The sequence below is a fragment of the Bos indicus genome, chromosome 10, assembly GCF_029378745.1.
Source record: "Bos indicus isolate NIAB-ARS_2022 breed Sahiwal x Tharparkar chromosome 10, NIAB-ARS_B.indTharparkar_mat_pri_1.0, whole genome shotgun sequence".
Taxonomy (NCBI): domain Eukaryota; kingdom Metazoa; phylum Chordata; class Mammalia; order Artiodactyla; family Bovidae; genus Bos; species Bos indicus.
The window spans coordinates 88,875,800-88,894,151 of record NC_091769.1 but is presented as its reverse complement, the minus strand read 5'-3'; the positions used below and the strand labels follow the sequence as shown (position 1 = coordinate 88,894,151).

Below are 18,352 nucleotides of genomic sequence, written 5' to 3'. Positions count from 1 at the left end.
AGCTCAACATTCAGAAAACTAAGATCATGGTATCTGGTCCCATCACTTCATGGCAAATAGATGGAGAAACAGTGGAAACAGTGGCAGACTTTATTTTGGGGGGGCTCCAAAATCACTGCAGATGGTGAATGCAGCCAGGAAATTAAAAGACACTTGCTCCTTGGAAGAAAAGTTGTGACCAACCTAGACAGCATATTCAAAAGCAGAGACATTACTTTACCAAAAAAGGTCGGTTTAGTCAAAGCTATGGTTTTTCCAGAAGTCATGTATGGATGTGAGAGTTGAACTATAAAGAGAGCTGAGCACCAAAGAATTGATGCTTTGAACTCTGGTTTTGGAGAAGACTCTTGAGAGTCCCTTGGACTGCAAAGAGACCCAACTAGTCCATCCTAAAGGAAATCGGTCCTGAATATTCATTGAAAGGACTGATGTTGAAGCTGAAACTCCAATACTTTGGCCACCTGATGTGAAGAACTGACTCATTTGAAAAGACCCTGATGCTGGGAAAGATTGAAGGCAGGAGGAGAAGGGGATGACAGAGGATGAGATAATTGGATGGCATCACCAACTCAATGGACATGGGTTTGAGTAAACTCCAGGAGTGGGTGATGGACAGGGAGGCCTGGCATGCTGCAGTCCATGGGGTTGCAAAGAGTCCGACATGACTGAGCGACTGAACTGAGCTGAGACAGACTTCTTCTGATGGAACCAAAAGCTCTAAGAAGGTAACTAGGGCCTGCAGCTTGGAAAGGGGCATGAAGAAAAGGACCGGACAACTGAAACAGTCTCTCTACGTTGGGACTGCACACCCGAGAGGTGTGTGTTTACAGAGTTCTTCTTCCTTTCATTATCATAATGAGGAGCAAAAACAGAAAGTCCACAACGTGTCAAGGCAGAGGCTAGGAATAAAACTTAATTCCTGAAAACCTGGACAATAGAAGCCATGATCCTAAAAAGGAGGATCATACACAGATCTGTAAGTAACTGGAAGTTTGTGTTGACTTCGCCACATACCTGTCCACTTCCTGTGCTTAAGTGTACATGTCCATATACACATTCACATGTGAACATCTAAGGGTATATGTGTATCTATATATACCCCCAGGAGTGGCCAGATCTATATTTATATATTAGGGCCTGGCTCTTTAAAATGGGGGATAATGATGCTGAAAATTCTCTAAGCTTTCCAAAGACATAAATGACCAAACTGCCTCCTGACTCCTGAATTACATTACCCAGAAAGAACTTAATAACATGTTATTATCGCTTCTCCTCACTGACAGGATTTCAGGGCTGAAAAGACAAACAAGAAGTACGCTCGTAATCACCAGCACATTCACCTCGGCCAAGCCACGGCCACTGCTAATTCCAGGTAGGTGCTGTGGGGTGGAAGAAAGCCTGGGGCTGATAATGTAACTCGGTGCTCGGTAATTGTCACAGTTCAGCAAGACTGTCACCATCTGAGAGGGGGCTACGGGGGGAGCTCACACAACCAACAGAGAACCCCACGGGTGAAGGGCAGAGGAGAGAGGATGTTTCATGGAAACCAAAACAGAATTTCTTGGTTCAACTGACACCATGGAGGTGAAATTTCCTGTAAACTATAAAGTGCTCCAGAAATGTGATTGTGAATGGGAAGGGCTATCATTAATGGGTCCAATTTGAGTCATCAAAGCTGCCGTGTACAGCGGTACAGGCTGTGCGTTGCTCTGTTTCCGAGAATGCCGTGTGTCTGCGTGAATGGTGTCCCCTGTAGTTGTACACTGTGACAGCCCTGTTGGTGGAAGTGGGGCCATGGTAGTTGACAAAGAGCAGGATGGCGGGGCTGGGCAAGGCTTGAGCCCCAGTGATGCACAGAGAGGAGCTCAACAATTCAAACAGCAAATTGCCAATGATTGGGGAAATTTGCTGCTGGGTAATTAAAAGGCGATTATAAATAAGATCCTTGAGGGCAGGAGCCATGTCTTATTCACTTAGTATCCTGAGTCTTACAACATGTTTGGTATAAAATAAGTGTTCAGAAAATATGTGTCGAATATAAGAATGGATGGATAATGAATGAAAGATGGAGACTCATCAGGGTCAGCTCCTGGGGAGAACTGGTGGCAGTGCTTGTGAAAAGCATGCTTAGTTCATCAGATATGCTTGTACTCTCTGCCCATGGCTCCTTGCCCATGAATCGGGTTATGACAAGCCTTTTGCGAAGTGCCATGGGCATGTCATGAGTTCAGCAAGGGTTTGTTTAAGATTTATGAACTGCCTCACCCGAGGCCATGGGCCTGTGTAGTGGTGATGAGAGTGGGGCCAGCAAACAGGATGCAGTCCCTGCCACCAGGGATCTTAGATTTAGATGGTTTGGGCCAGACGTAAGGCCAGGGAGTAGTGAAACAATGCTATCAGCTGACACGAGCCCAAGGAACAGCAAGGATGGTAAGCATTAGAAAAGTTCTGGAAAGAAAGCACAGATTTCTGCTCTATCCCTTGCTCATGAGCAATGTACTTAACCTATTCTGAGCCTCCCTCTTCTGGTTGCATGACTGGGGTAATCAGGCCTGCTATGCCAGGTCCTTAAACAGAAGATTAAAACAGATAATGTAAATACTTACAATGCATTGCACAGTCCCTGGCACATGGTAGAAATTTCCAGGATGTTGGTTCTTATATAAGGATTCCCTAGTCACAAGGGACAGAATCCCAGATGATCCGAACTTAAGAAAAAAAGAAATGTGTGGGGAGCAGATTTTCTGATGTGTATATTTAACCGCAAAGTGCAGCAGTAGGTAGGCTTCAGGTATAGTGGGATCCAGGAGCTCAATCAATGTCACTGTGCTCTATCTGTAGTTCCATTTCTCATGCAAGCCTTCTCTAGTGCTTTTCCAGGGTAAGAAGAGCTGCCAGCAGCTGGAGTCCAGCTGAGCCTCACAAGAAGAGCTCTCACCCCAGAAATTAGGAATAGAAAAGTCTCAGGGAGCACTCTGGTCCAGCACAGCCCATCCAACCATTTCTCATCCAGTGGCTGCAGCCAGAGTAATGAGATGATCTGATTAGGGAGGCCCGAGTTGTGTTCCCACTCCTAAGTTTATGGGGACAGGAGGCAGGGAGGATGTTCAGTTCTATCTAAACCTTGTGGGATGACTTTCTGAGTGGAAAAGTACTGCCTATTTCTTCTATATACTCAGGAAGGAAAAAAAGATGCAGCTGCACATTTCTAGAAAAAAAATAGGAGAGCTAGTATTTCTTGATGGAAGCAAAAAAATAGATTTCTACTGGATTAATATGCAAATACCACGTGGAAGTGTGTAAATTCCTTGGTCCCTGGACTCAGAACTGGTACTCTCAAGGCTAAGGTGAGGGAGCTGGGACTTTACAACATTTGGGGAGCAGACACAGTGCTATGGTTATCCTTCCCCAAAAGCAGAAAGCAGGAAAGCCCTCTCGAGTGGGATCAGGAGAGGCCGGGGGAGGTCAAAAGCTGAGCTTTGGTTTGCAGGGAGACAGTGGCATGGAAGGGGGAGGGAGGCACCTTCCTCCCTTACTGAGCACCTTACTCCCTTACTGAGCCCACATGGCTGACCTCCTAGTCCTCACAGACCCTTCTGCGAGTAAATATTCTAGACATGCGTGCCCGAGCGGGGGCCTCCTGGAGCCCTTGGAGCTGCCTGTGGTTAGAGCAGCACAGAGGGTTGGTCCCCCAGCCACGATTGGCAGAGGGGGCCCAGCCAGGCAGCCCCACAGCCTCTGCCCAGAGCAGTCAGCCGCTCTGAAATGCCGCAAAGCCTCCTTCCCTAATGTTCTGTTCCATTTTCTTGTCTAGAAAAATAAACAAAGCGTGGGGAGGGGGGATTGTTTACTTAACATCCTGTAACCGTGGCCTTGAGTAACCAAGCATTTAATGTCAGGGAGTGGGAGGGAGGGAAGCCGGGAGAGAGCGGGAGACAGAGACAGAGAGAAGGAACACAAGCACCGGCATCAAATTCGCCATCGCGCTCGCCATTGTAAATCATTTATCATGCGCTTGTTTGCCAGGGCATATTTTTCTAAATTCAGTTTAGGACGGGAGTCAGAGCAGGCCCCAGAGTCGGAATGCCCCAGTTCATATCCCAGCCTCCTCTGTAAAATGCACTAGTCGTGACAATGAGAAGAAGGGATGTTAAAGTCACGGAGAGCACCCGGCGTATAGAGACCATCATCATCATTGACTTTATGGTGCCTTAGGCAGGATTGGCCGTCAGCAAGGTCCCCACCTTCTTTGAGTTTATATCAACTGGAATGTAGAAACACATTTTGGAGTTTCTACTTATCATGATATCTTCTGGGCTGAAAGAGACATCCTGTGAGACTGAATTCTAAGAGGGCCCCCAATATTCCTACCCCTCCAATGCCCACACACCACCCCATACACTGTGTATAAACCCCTCCCTTTAAATGTGGGTGAGACTGATTACGATGAGATGCCACTATGTGGTTTGGGGGCATATTACTTGGAAAAGGTGGAAGGATTTCACAGCATCCTTGAGTTGGAGGAAACCAAAATGGAGCTTATCCTGGGTGGGCCTGGCTTAATCAGATGAGCCCTTAAAAGCAGGACTAGGTTCTTCCTGAGGCTAGAGAGACACTCTCTTGCTGGCCCTGAAGAAGTAAAGCCTTCTTGTGAACTGCCTGTGGAGAGGGCAGTCTGCAAGAAGTGAGGGCCTCGATCCTACAACCACAAGGACTTGACTTTTGCCAACAACCTCAAGGAACCTGGAAGAGAGACTCAAGCCTTAGGAAAGAACACAGCCAGGCTGACTCAGTGTTCAGCCTTGATCACAACCTTGCAGAGGACCCAGCTAAGCTGTGGGACTTCTAACCTACAGAAATGAGAGAACGCTGTGTGCTGCTGGAAGCGACTAAGTCTGTGATATTGTTATACACCAACAGAAAACTAACATTCAGTCTATGTCTGCTTAAAGCCTTGTTGAATTCTGTTTTAAAATGGGGTGTGCCTGAGTGCATTTGAGAGAGAGAGAGAAAGAAAAAGATAGAGTGATTTAAAACATGGTCCCATTATTTTTGTGTTATAATTGTTGGTATGGAGTATCATTCAATCTACAAGTATTTACTGAGTATCTACTTACTTATGCAAGGCAATGGACCAAGAACTTAATCAGGATCAGAAACCAAAACAGGAAATTTGTTACTGCTGCTTCCTAAGAGAATTAAAGGGGAAATGCTTCATGTTGAAATGTAAGTCTCCTTAAACCACTCTTATCAGAGCTTATGCTTGACAAGGATGAGTTTCTTTGAGACAGTGAATGAACAATAAAATTAGTAGCAGTAGTAGTAATAATAATGAGTGCTTAGTCGTTCAGTCGTGTCAAACTCTTTGCAACCCCCATGGACTGTAGTCCACCAGGCTCCTCTGTCCATAGAGATTCACCAGGCAAGAACAGTGGAGTGGGTTGCCATGCCCTTCTCCAGGGGATCTTCCCAACCCAAGGATCAAACCCAGGTCTCCTGAATTGCAGGCAGATTTTTTACCATCTGAGCCACCAGGGAAGCCCAGTAATAATAATAGGTAATGTTATTAAGTGCCTAGTATGCCCCAAGCCACCCCAGTATTCTGGCCTGGAGAACCCCATGGACTATCCATGGGGTTGCAAAGAGTCGGACATGGCTGAGTGACTTTCACTTTCACACGATGCCCCAAGCCTCTTCCATTCCAATCCTCATAACACTAAGAGGTAAGAAGTTGGTATCTTTATTATGTTAATGTTATAGAGGAATATACAGAGGAATAAAAAGGTAAATGACTGGCCCAAGGACTCACACAGCTGGTAGAAAACAGCACCAGAATTAACCAGTTCTGTCTGACAAATCCACGCCGAACAAACTCTTGTTGACCCACAACTACCCTGTGGGATCATCAGTGGTCCTCTTTGCTTCTTACCTCCGTCGCCACCCACCTTCCAAAGGACTCCTCTCCCCTCTGTTTTACTGAGACACTGGTAGACCCTCATGTGTGTCTCCCTAGGTTTCCTCTAGAGACAGTAGAGAACAAGAAGAAAACTTAGCTACCCAGTAAACACACCCTCGGCATAGCTAGAAGACAGAGGATGCCTTAACTTCAAAATCACTGAAAGTTAAAAAAAAGGAAAACAAAGTTCCCAGTGAGTGATCTTTCATATTTCTGCTTTACCACCACCAGGCTCTGCTGTGAGCTCCACTGAGCTCAGAAAAGGCTGCAGGCAGAACTTCTCAGGGAGAAAAAGGGCCAAAGGGAGGGGAGAGGCATCCTTGGGCAGCAGGGCAGGCCTGCAAGCCAGAAGAGGACTCAGAGATCAGAAGGATCTCCCGACGCATTCTTCACCAAAGGGAAGACTCAGTGTACGGAGGCAGATTAAGACTCTGCACTCTTCAGTGATGGGGTTCCCCCGACCCCGTTCACCTCCCTTTTCCCCACCCCCACGGTCAGACAGCGACCGGGATTCTCTGTTTTCTGCCAGGGAAGATTCAAGGCTGCAAAATGGCAAGGGGACGGGAGCCTTTAGGGGGCTTTTGAGTCAAAAAGCCAGCTATTTGGATTTTCCTTTAGGGAATGGAGTAGACCACAGCAAAGGATTTGGGAGAATACAATAAGACAAAGAAGAAAGATTCTCTCCTCTCCCTGCACCCTCCACCACCTCCCCCAATCCAACCCCAAGGACAACAATTTGTTTTTCCTGAGCTGGTGAGAAGGGAGACAGGGGAAACTGATGAGAGCTGAGACCGCACTGGGTCCCAGAGAAGGACCCTACGTCCTGTTCCTTGCTCCTGATTTAGGCCTCAGGATTCCAGAGGAGATGGGTGGTGGAGGTTGGTCAGAGGACACCTGTGAGCATTTTCTAGGTAGAGCTGCCTCTGAACTGGAGGCAAGACCCCAGAAAAGAGGCGGAAAAGAAGCGGTCACATGGTGTCTCTAGTTTTATGGTCTCAGGGCTTCCCTGTGATCCAGCACAGCGGTCTGGGGATTGCTACACCCAGAAGTCCTGACAAAGTTGCCCAGAGCCGGGTGGAGCAGAGAGGGATGAGGGTCATCATTCTGCCAAACATGGTGTTTGAGGTTCAAAAGATAAATGTCTCCAGGAAGGGTAAAGTGAAAGTCGCTCGGTTGTGTCCGACTCTTTGCAACCCCATGGAATAGTCCATGGAAATCTCCAGGCCAGAATACTGGAGTGGGTAGCCATTCTCTTCTCTAGGAGATCTTCCCAACCCAGGGATCAAACCCAGGTCTCCCGCATTGCAGGTGGATTCTTTACCAGCTGAGCCACCAGGGAAGGCCAAAGAAAGGTAAGCAGTGACTTAAACTGGCTGAGGAGCATCGGTCCAGCCCCTTGGTCCAGCCCAGTGGATGCTGCATAGCCAGACAGCATCAGCGGGCAAGTAGGCCCCTCTGGATGCTTTGGTGGCCCTGTGGAAACCCTCAGGAAGGAAAGAAATGACTACAATAAAACCTTTCCCTCCTGGCTTAATGGGTTCGAGCCTGAAGTGGGGAAATCCCGTGGCCTTCCTGACTGCAGCCTCCTTGTGAGAGGCACAGAACGTGGATCTAGAGCGCTGTTTGGGGAGCCCAAGTAGGCGGGGGGTGGTGCTGGCAGAGGCTGAGCCAGGAGGAGAAGGGGGTCCCAGGGCTCAGGGTTCTCAGGCTGATGAGACAACATCAGACCTGCTGCGGTGACAATAGACACCACTACAGCTCTTCCTTTCTGGGAAACAGCCAACAGCCAACACCCCTTTCTCCTCTGATTGCCCAGGAGTTAGACTGGGCACTGCTGGAAGCCAAGGAGGGGTGGAGGACACAGAGAAACGCAGAGGTGAGTAGAAGGAGATGGACGTGAAGCACTCGGGGAGTGGGGCGCTTTCCATTCACCCTGCTGGTTCCCAGAGGGCCCTCCAACTCAGGTTCCCAAGTGGACAAGGCTGCCCACATCCAGGGTGAAGCAGACATACAATCACCCTGAGGCCAGGGCACAGCTGGTCCCCAGGGTCCCCTGGAACAGAGCCCCATACAAGTTGTTCCACGTGGGGTACTGATCACATCATAAGACCATGTGCTTGTTTGTATGCCTGCCTCTTCCACTCCAAGGGATATCTTTATTTTTCCTCTGTCTCTCCTTTTTCTAGAAAATCCAGCTCCTCCAATGTGGACAGGAAGTATTTAGTGAATAAGTCACTTCACAAATGCCTAAACAACTTCTGGGACATGTCACCTCTGTTACCACCTCTGAACTCACCTGGTGAGCTACTTAATACAACCACTACCAGGAACAATAAGCACATGCCCTGCCCCACAAAGAAAAAAAAAAAAAACAGCAGAAATGAGAACGTGCTGTGTAAAACAGGGAGCTCAACCCAGTTCTCTGTGACAATCTAGAAAGGTGGGATGGGGTGGGAGATGGGACGGGGGTTCAGAAGGGAAGGGCCACATGTATACCTGTGGCTGATGCGTGTGGATGTGTGGCAGAGGCCAACACAATACTGTAGAGCAACTGTCCTCCAATAACTGTATTTTGTTCTATACTTCTTGATACTGTACAATTATAATCCTTAATAATATTAAAAAACACACACAGTGGAAAAGGAGGAAGCAACCTGGGTGCAATTTGACAGTAATTGTCCTGCTCTGGAGGCTCCTGACTGCAGTGAGGGGTTTCAGAACTTTGCTTTGGCTTCTTTCAAAAATGACAGCACCTGAAAGGAGGGTGATCTGGTGATCCCAGCACCTGGTGACTCCATGTATGGGCCCTAGACTGGAGGTATCAGCATCACCAGGGGGGCTTGTTGCACCTGCAGGGTCTCAGGCCCCACCAGACCCGCTGAATCAGAGTCTGCATTTCACAAGAATACAGATTCAACTTTGAGTCGCAAGGCCTTCTGTTACAGAGAGAGACAGAGTTAGGACTGGGGAGACCAGTGAAGTGATGCAACTAACTATGATTCAACAGTCAAAAGAAAACCGCAGAGACCGAGAGTACGACATGTGACATCCGGTGCCAAAACCAGCCTGCCTGATCCCAGAGCAGCCCGAGTGAGATTTTAGCATACAAACATTCAAAAGTGAACTAGAAGGCCAGTGGAACGTACCCACTTGCCACTTTCCCAGCAAAGCCTTAGCCACTACTCAGTATCCCCAGGAGGCTTGTTTTAAGTCCTAACCTCCCTTCTAGACCCCTGCTTCTCAGGAGAAATTGACCATTTCCTACTTTATTCCTAGCACAAAGTAGGCGCTCAATAATTGTGTGCTGAATAATGAAAGTGTTGTGCTAGCAGGCTTGGATCAATTAGTGACTGTAATTGAAGCTGAATGTAATTAATTATATAATTTGGGGCTGTTCAAGTTTAATTCTCCTAAAATTACATCATGGGAATGGGGCATGAGGAAGGGCTATGGATGGAAGGCGAGCAGGTAAGCTTCCACACAGGTACAATAGGTGCCCATGAACCTGGGTCCCTTATGAAAAATAAAAAGATCCACCTGTCTGCCTAACTAGGACATTCTGATCCTGAATTCCATCTGAACACAGAGTCCAAAAGCAAGGACTTCACCCCAGTGCCGGGGCCACGCAGCAGCGGGCACTCCCGGCAGCAGAGTCCACTGAATTTGAGGGCGTTAATCCTTGCCTTGAGTCATCCCTTCCGCTGCATGTTTCCCATTATTCATTTCAAGTGAGGCTCCTCTCAACCATCGTGCTCAGAGGATGCTACAGCTAAAAGGCCTCTTTGGGGGACCTTTAGACCAATGCTTATTTTAGCCCAGTCAGACCTAATGCACCCTTTTTTACAACAAATATTTTGTAATGCCGCTGACCATTCTGAAACAAAATCCATAGAAATGATGATCTATCTACGTAGATATAAAATTAATCCACTTCCATACTTTTCAAAAGTCTGATTGATGCAGATATACTCAAATGCAGGCTCTGCATTGCCATCAGTTATGTGCTTTCCCAAAACAGAGACCTCAAGAAAAACAACCATCCCTCAATTCTCATGGTAATGGCACTCCTGGAAAACTCAACAGGGTTTGAAAAGCCTTCCCCGGTGGCTCAGTGGTAAAGAATCCACCTGTAATGCAGGAGGTTCAATCCCTGGGTTGCGGATGTCCCCTGGAGAAGGAAACAGCAACCCACTCCAGTATTCTTGCCTGGAGAATCCCATGGACAGAGGAGCCTGGGGGACTACAGTCCATGGGGTCGCAAGAGTCAGACATGATTTAGAGACTAAACCACCACCACCAATACCATGAAAAAAAAAGGGGGGGTTGCCTTTATATGTAAAACAGTTAGGCTGTAGATTCGGTTCAGTCTGCATGAATAGCCTGTGGAATATTGGGACATATTAGGACACAGAGTTCCTGTGGAACTCTGGTCACAGGACAATTCTTTGGTAGGTAAAGCTGCCCTACCCACAGGAAGATGTCTAGCGTCCTTGACCCCACCCAATTGGTGCCGTAGCAATCCCCTTCAATTCAGTTCAGTTCAGTCACTCAGTCGTGTTTGACTCTTTGCGACCCCATGAATTGCAGCATGCCAGGCCTCCTTGTCCATCACCAACTCCCAGAGTTTACTCAAACTCATGTCCATTGAGTCGGTGATGCCATCCAACCATCTCATCCTCTGTTGTCCCCTTCTCCTCCCACCTTCAACCTTTCTCAGCAACAGGGTCTTTTCAAATGAGTCAGCTCTTCACATCAGGTGGTCAAAGTATTGGAGTTTCAGCTTCAACATCAGTCCAATCAACATTCAGGACTGATTTTCTTTAGGATGGACTGGTTGGATCTCCTTGCAGTCCAAGGGACTCTCAAGAGTCTTTTCCAACACCACAGTTCAAAAGCATCAATTCTTCTGTGCTCAGCTTTCCTTATAGTTCAACTTTCACGTCCATACATGACCACTGGAAAAACCATAGGCTTGACTAGATGGACCTTTGTTGGCAAAGTAATGTCTCTGCTTTTTCCTAGTCATTATAACCAAAAATGTCCCTACACATTTCCAGAAAGTGCCTAGGGATAGTAGCATGTCCCTGGAGAGCCACTCAGTCTCCTTAACTTGCAAGTAAGAAAACAAAAGAGTTGGGGAGATTTTCCCTAAGTGACTAGCTGGTCAGCATCCATTGGTCATTCAGTCTCCCAGGAAGCTGGGATCCCTGCTAGCTCCACACTGCAGCTTCCAGGCTGAACACTGTGGAAGGAGGTCAGGCTCTTGGCTGGAACACCTTTGGTTCCCATGCACAGATTTAGAATCTCTCCCCACGCCCCCCAGGAGATCAAAGTCCCTGCAAAAGAAAATAACCATTCAGTGTTGAATAAAGTCCTCCAAGCTAGGGACATATAAACACCTTGAAATTAATCTGCCCAAATGAGCCCAGGATGTCTCCTCCCCACCCCAGAAAGCTAGGACCATCCTGTCATTCTGAAGTTAACCTGATGGTCCTCCTGTCTTCATTTATGAAGCCCTGAAACTATGCCAGGGAAAGAAAGGATCCTACTTCTAGGCCCAAAATAGCAACTGGGCATTACATACCAACGCTGCTCAGTCAGGAGCCATTGATGGTGTTAAGAAAGGTTCTGGAGCCATATCCCAGTTCAACCTGAGCGGACACAAGGATCCATTTGTGGAGTTTGCATTGGCCGCGGTAGGGTCCAGGTGTTTGTTATGTCTGTCTTAGAACCCTAGACAAACCCAATCTATTTCTTAGGTCAAAAGCTCCCGGGTTTTGCCAGCGACAGCCTAGTTCATACCACTGGTTTCTCTGTCTCAAATCTGAGGCAAATGTCTTCTTCCTGATGGTTGACACAGCTCGATCGTGAGATAAATGGCTTTGCCACAAGCGGTAGTACTAGACTCGCGTCTCAGAACCTCACTCATTCCCTCAGGACCTGTGAGCTGAGCATACTCTATGCACTAGTCACTGACAATAGGGAGATGTAGCAAACCTGCCACACTGCAGGTAAGAATCACCCTTGGACTTCCCTTGTGGCTCAGTGGTAAAGAATCCACCTGCCAGTGTGGGAGACATGGTTCGATCCCTGGTCCGGGAAGATCCCACGTGCTGTGAAGCAACTAAGCCCGTGGGCCACAACTGTTGAGCCTGTGCTTTAGAGCCTGGGAACCACGGCGACTGACCCACGTGCCACAATTACTGAAGCCTGCGAGCCCAAGAGCCCATGCTCCACAGTAAGAGAAGCCACTGCAGTAAGAAGACTGTGCACCACAACTGGAGGAAAGCCCGTGCAGCAGCACAGACTCAGCACAGCCAATAAACAATAAATAAAATTATTTTTAGAAAAGAATCATCCTTTTCCAAAGTCTCTAATTCATAAAATAGTATACACCACACAAAACTCAACATTAATATTCAACATTTCCCTCTGAAATTGATGGAACCTCATTGGGTTTCCGTAGGAGCTCAGCTGGCAAAGAATCCACCTGCAATGCAGGAGACCCCGGTTCAATTCCTGGGTCAAGAAGATCTGCTGGAGAAGGGATAGGCTACCCACTCCAGTATTCTTAGGCTTACCTGGTGGCTCAGCTGGTAAAGAATCCGCCTGCAATGCAGGAGACTTGGGTTTGATCCCTGGGTTGGGAAGATCCCCTGGAGAAGGGAAAGGCTACCCACTCCAGTATTTCGGGCTGGAGAATTAGCAAAGAGGTCGGACATGACTGAGCAACTTTCACTTTCACTTTAGTTATGAGATCAAGGTAACACAGTGCATAGCGATTGATTGTAATTAATGTCTTGAATATTTTTTTTCCCTAGGACAGCTATATTTGAAGCAAAATGTCTTTAGGGAAAAAATGGCTAAATATTGGTTATTTTAAAAGTTAATGAAAGTAGGTATTCTAGGAAAAGATAGCTTTAGGAATACAAAACAATTATTTAAAACTGCCTGTTAAAAAAATACTCATGAGAAATATAAAATTAAGTCAAATACCTGTGCATGAATTGGTTTTTTAAATATTTAAAGTGAGGGGGGAAGCAAGAAATAATAGGAAGGTTAAGTGACTCTGAAAACATTCAAAAATACTTAATTTGAGGTAAACTTGTCTTTGGGAGAACTGATCTTCGGGCAAACAGGTTTTTGGTCATGTGACTATGGGCCAGTTGGTTTTAGGTATATTGAGCAGTAGCCAGTTTAGTGGGACATGAAGGGAGTAAAGGAGACTAACGAGGAGATAAGATCTGAACCAGGATGCTGGTGGTAGCAAGCGAGAGAAGAGCTGGTGGATAAAAGACATACAGGAAGGTAGAGTTTATGGGGCATTTCTAAGAAGGTCAAGAGCCTGACTTCAAAGACTGACTCCTGGCTCTTAGGCCTGGGTGACTGCCAGTGGCATTATCCACTAAGGCAGTGAGTGCAGACCCTTCGGTAAACACGAAATTTGGGGACATACTGGCCCCAAAGAGAAACACAGATATGGTCTCATCAAATTTTGCTTCCAGGCGGAGCTGCCCCAAGAATTGCTGAAATCTTTTTCTCTCCTTCCAGACCATAGACTTTGGGCTCACCCCTGCCCCCACCAGCAAGTACATCCTCCTTAAAGTCAGGTGCTCTTGTGAAAGACATCCTAGTTCCTTAAAGGCAGGCAGCATGTCTGATTCATTTTATCTCTCCACTCCTCTTCCCAATAAAAGGGTGTCGAAGGAATGCATGTGACATACACGAATTGAGGCATGTGTAAGTGGCCACATGGTGACCAATGAAAGGCCAACCATGTGTCCTGATGTCAAAGAGCATGCAAGAGACAAAGAAGCGCTCCTTGCCCTCCAAGGGCTGCACAGGGCAGGTGGACAGTTGAATGCAGATGGCGGGAGCAGCCTCAGGAGAACTGGGAGGAGGAGAAGGCAACTCAACTAGGGCAGCCGTCTCAGGAAGCTCCCTGCAGAAGGCAGGACTTGAGAGATGTCATGAAGATAGAAAGCAAAGGACTTTGCTTTGAATATAAGGAAGAGTTGAGAGAGGCAGAGAACACCCAGAGCAAGACCATAGAGATGAGGTGAACTTGGTTATTCTATAAAATGTCAAGCTCAGCCTGTTCAGGAATCTCACCACCCAGACAGGCAGAGAGAGGTGACAACCCTCACGTGCGTGTTCACCTCACTCAACCAGGGTGTGATACAGGAATAGCAGAAGAGAGAAAAGCAGAAAAGCCTCTACACACACAGTCCCAGTCCCCAGATGTGTCCCTGGTTAGACACGGGCTCTGTGAACTGGCCAGCTCAGCTCTCAGGCCAATGGGAAACACCTCCACGAGACTGTCCTTATCTTAAATGCTCCCAGGATGTCTCTTTCAAGCTAATACTGTGATTAAAGAGAGAGCTCCTGCCAGCTCTCTGGGGGGGTAACCTGTGTGGGCAGCAACTAGCAGAATCGATAAGGGAAATTAAGCCTATTTCAGCCAAATAGCCAGTTTCTAAATACCCTATGGATCATCAGAAAATAGCCATGACAATTACAGAAAGTGTATCCATCCAGCCAGAATGGCATGGCCTTTGTGTTGGTTTTGACCAGAAAATGACATATAAAGCAACCAATCAGAAGCCCTTACTCTCACTGTCTCAACAACAGCAGGAACAAGAAGACCTTACTGTAATTTAACTGTTTTCTCTTACTCAGCTCTCTGGACAGTGTCCAGTCTATAATCATCTCTTTATTTTCTATCCCTATAGACATCTCTATTGTTCTCCTCCAGACTTCCTCTGGGCTCTCCACACCTTCCAATCATGGGTCCAGGGCCCTTAAAGATAATAGCTGCAATGATGAGGGTGCTTTTGGTTACTCAATTTCAAGATACTCAACTTCAAGTAACATACAAAAAAGGGAGAGGCAGATGTATTGTCTCATGTCATGAAAAGCCAAGGGTGGACCTGGCCTGTAGGAATAGCAAGATCCAGGAGTTCAAAAGTGTAAGTCACTCAGTTGTGTCTGACTCTCTGTGACCCCATGGACAGTCCATGGAATTCTCCAGGCCAGAATACTGGAGTATGTAGCCTTTCCCTTCTCCAGGGGATCTTCCCAACCCCAGGGATCGAACCCAGGTCTACAACATTGTAGGCAGATCCTTTACCAGCTGAGCCACCAGAGAAGCCCAAGAATACTGTAGTGGGTAGCCTATCCCTTCTCCAGCGGATCTTCCTGACCCAGGAATCAAACCAGCATCTACTGCATTGCAGGTGGATTCTTTACCAACTGAGCTGTCAGGGAAGCCTGAAGTTCAAAAGAGAGACACACAAGATAGTCACTGGAGCTTAGCAACCTGTAGAGAGATAGTCATACTTCATAGTATTAGCTGAAAGTCACAGGAATGCTCTTGGAGTCATGAATCCATACTGGAACTAATGTCTGTGGCCAGAGAGATGGCCATCTGTCTACTCCCAAGGCTTATGGGAGATTCTAGATTGCATGCTTGCAGAAATGGGTGTCACTGTAGGAGAAGGGAGTTCTGTTAAAGCTGCAAGGAATGCTGGATAAACTGTTAACTGTTCACTTACACTCTGTGTTATTTGTTCGTTTCTTAGTGTTGCTTTTCCCATCACTTTCACTGGCACTCTCTATTCACATCCATCGCAGCTCTCCAAGAAGGGTAACCTGTGGAAAACCACCCCATTTCACAGCAGGGGAAGCAGAGGCTCAGAGACCGAAGCAACCTGCCCAGTGATAACAGAATTAGGATGATGGGCCTGACCTCCAGCTGCCCGGCCCAGTGGAGGCAACACTTGCCCCTGTCCGGAGAATATGGTCCAGGACAAAGGTATGAAAGAGACCAGATCCTACTCTGGATACATCGTGCCATCTGATTATTATGAACATAAACTGTTATAAGTCAGAATTCCTTTATAACAAACTCATAACATCCAGAATGTTTACGGGTTCTTTCCTCAATTCCCTGGCAGTCTTATCACTCTTCCCTGCACACCTGGGGGTGAGGGAGGGGGAGAGGAAGAAGTGACAAAGGCAGAACTTCCTCAATGTTCCTACTTGTTTGTGTGAGTGTGCTTAGTTGCTAAGTTGTATCCTACTCTTTGCGACTCCATGGACTGAAGCCCACCAGGCTCCTCTGTCCATGAGATTCTCTGGGCAAGAATACTGGAGTGAGTTGCCATGCCTTCCTCCAGGGGACCTTCCCAACCTAGGGATTGAACCCACATCTCCTGCATGGGCATGCAGGTTCTTTACCACTGAGCGACCTGGGAAGCCCATATTTCTACTTACTCCAGGGCAAAATTGAACTCCATCAATGTCAACTGCCCTTCAAGGGATTTCCCTAGAAAGGGGTTCATCCCAGAACCCAGAGTTGCCTAAGAGGCCTGCTGCGACACCTCACTGGCTGAGTGAGCTCTGGGCCACACAGGCCCATCCTCTGCAAAGAAATGACTCCTCCTGGGGTGCCACTGCCCAGCTGCACCCATTGCAGGAAGCACGGAAGCCCACCTATGCAGAAGCTCACTAGCTCCAGACTGAGGAGGCTGCAGGAAGGCAGGATGGGCCCAACCTCTAGCAGGCTCGATGGATGCAGCCACTTCAGCAGAGAAGAATGGAAAGGCAGGAGCTGAGAACCCAAGCTCTGGCTACAGATTACCTCAGCTCAAAGCCTGGTTATATCGGTCACTGCTTGTGTGCCTCCAGCAAGCAACCTAAACCTTCTGTGCCTCCGTTTACTTACCTGTATAAAGGGGATAAGAGTGGTCCCTAGCCTTCATAAGATCGCCATGTGCCTGAAAGGGGCACTACCCAGCATCCAGCAGAGGAGACTACATGCCCAAATAAAACATCACGTTCTGCTTACCATCTCAAGACCACAGAATTGCTGCTAAAGTTCCAGACATCAAAACCACACACCAGTCTCCCCTGCTGGAATGAAAAGAAAGGGGCAATACTAACAAACTATACCCTTATCGATATCTAAAGAAAAAAATTTCCCAAAATCCCTCCAAAAGATTCCTCTTCACTGGCCATGTCACGTGCTGCAGAAGCTGGGAAACCAAGACCTCGCTCTTTCAGCCTCTCAAGTAGAGGGCAAGGTTGAGAAAAGGGGTAGAGAACAGGGTCTGCCACTGGGGCTGATCATAAAAACAAATGACATTTATTGAGCACTTAATATGGCTTCTCTTCCCTAAGCACTTCTGCCAGTACACTGAATATATTACCTAACTTCATCCTCTCAATGACCCCTAGGAGGTATGTATTATTATCCACACTATTCAAATCTAGGAACTGAAGCCCAGAAAAGTTGTGTTACTTGTCCAAGACCCCACAGAACAGAATCTGAACTCAGGCCAGCTGCAGAGTCCAGGCTCTTGAGCTGGAGGGCATAACCTCTGTGATGGCAGCAGCCACTGTCAACAGATGTTTGTAGATACTCTGATGTGAATATACTTATATTTGGCATGAAAGGGAGCAAGCACCCAGGGACCAGGGAGATCCACCACCTACACACAGACCTGGAAACCCCAAGAGGCAGGGCATAGCCGGAGCCCCTGACCCAATTCATCAGCCCGGAAGGACTTCATGTCCCACCCAGTGTTACCTTGGAAGGAGGCAAGCCACGCTGCTGGCACGCCACTCTCCAGCCTTCCCTGTCTGTCATTACTCACCAAGAGAAGGTCACCATCGCTTCCATCGTTTGTGGCTCGGGCAGTCAGTTGCGGACTTGACACAGTCGGCCACTACCCTTCGAGAGACTCTTGTCTTCCCCACAGGGCACTGGGAGGTGGCTGCCAGGCCAGGCTGATGCAGAGGACACCACTCAGTGGTGACTGACCAGAGGGCTTCTTGCCAACCTACCATAGTGACTTCCATTTCTAGAACTGCAAACGCACTTGAAACGAAATCACTAGGGCCAGGCCTGTCTTTCCAGGGAGGGGCTCGGTGTCCTGTTTCTGATGTTACATCCATTTGTCACTACATTTGTGTGTCCGCTTACAGAGCTACCATGTGGTAAAATTCAAAGTACCCAGCCATTTCTCTTACCTTGTGTTGGTGTATCTGCATATTTGGCGGGGGGGGGGGGGCGGGTTCCTGGGAGCCTTTTAATTTGGAAACAGTCAGGACTCCCCCTCCTTAGTCTTAAAGAGGCTCTGGCTAACACCCACCTGTGGAGACTTTCATAAGTTACAATCTTTTTCTTTCTCCAGAAGACACCTGGAAGGTACAGCCTAATGCAGTCTCCCTGCCCTGGCCGCAGAGGTTTAAAGAAAAAAGTCAGCACATCTCCCCTGATGATGTGATGTTTTCCAGATGTGGCATGATGAGGGGGCGCTCCTCCTCTGTGATTTTCTTCCTCAAACCCATAACCCCATTCTCATCACAAGAAAATGTCCAGCTAAACTTGAC

At 47.6% G+C, this 18,352-nt stretch overlaps 1 long non-coding RNA gene across 1 annotated transcript; it reads left to right on the top strand.

Annotated features, from left to right (window-relative positions):
• Positions 1 to 7,057: 7,057 nt before the first annotated feature.
• On the top strand, positions 7,058 to 8,374 carry LOC139185401 (uncharacterized). Its single transcript, XR_011569033.1, has 3 exons — positions 7,058 to 7,308; positions 7,773 to 7,832; positions 8,143 to 8,374. It is a non-coding gene; the product is annotated as an uncharacterized lncRNA (long non-coding RNA).
• Positions 8,375 to 18,352: the final 9,978 nt, after the last annotated feature.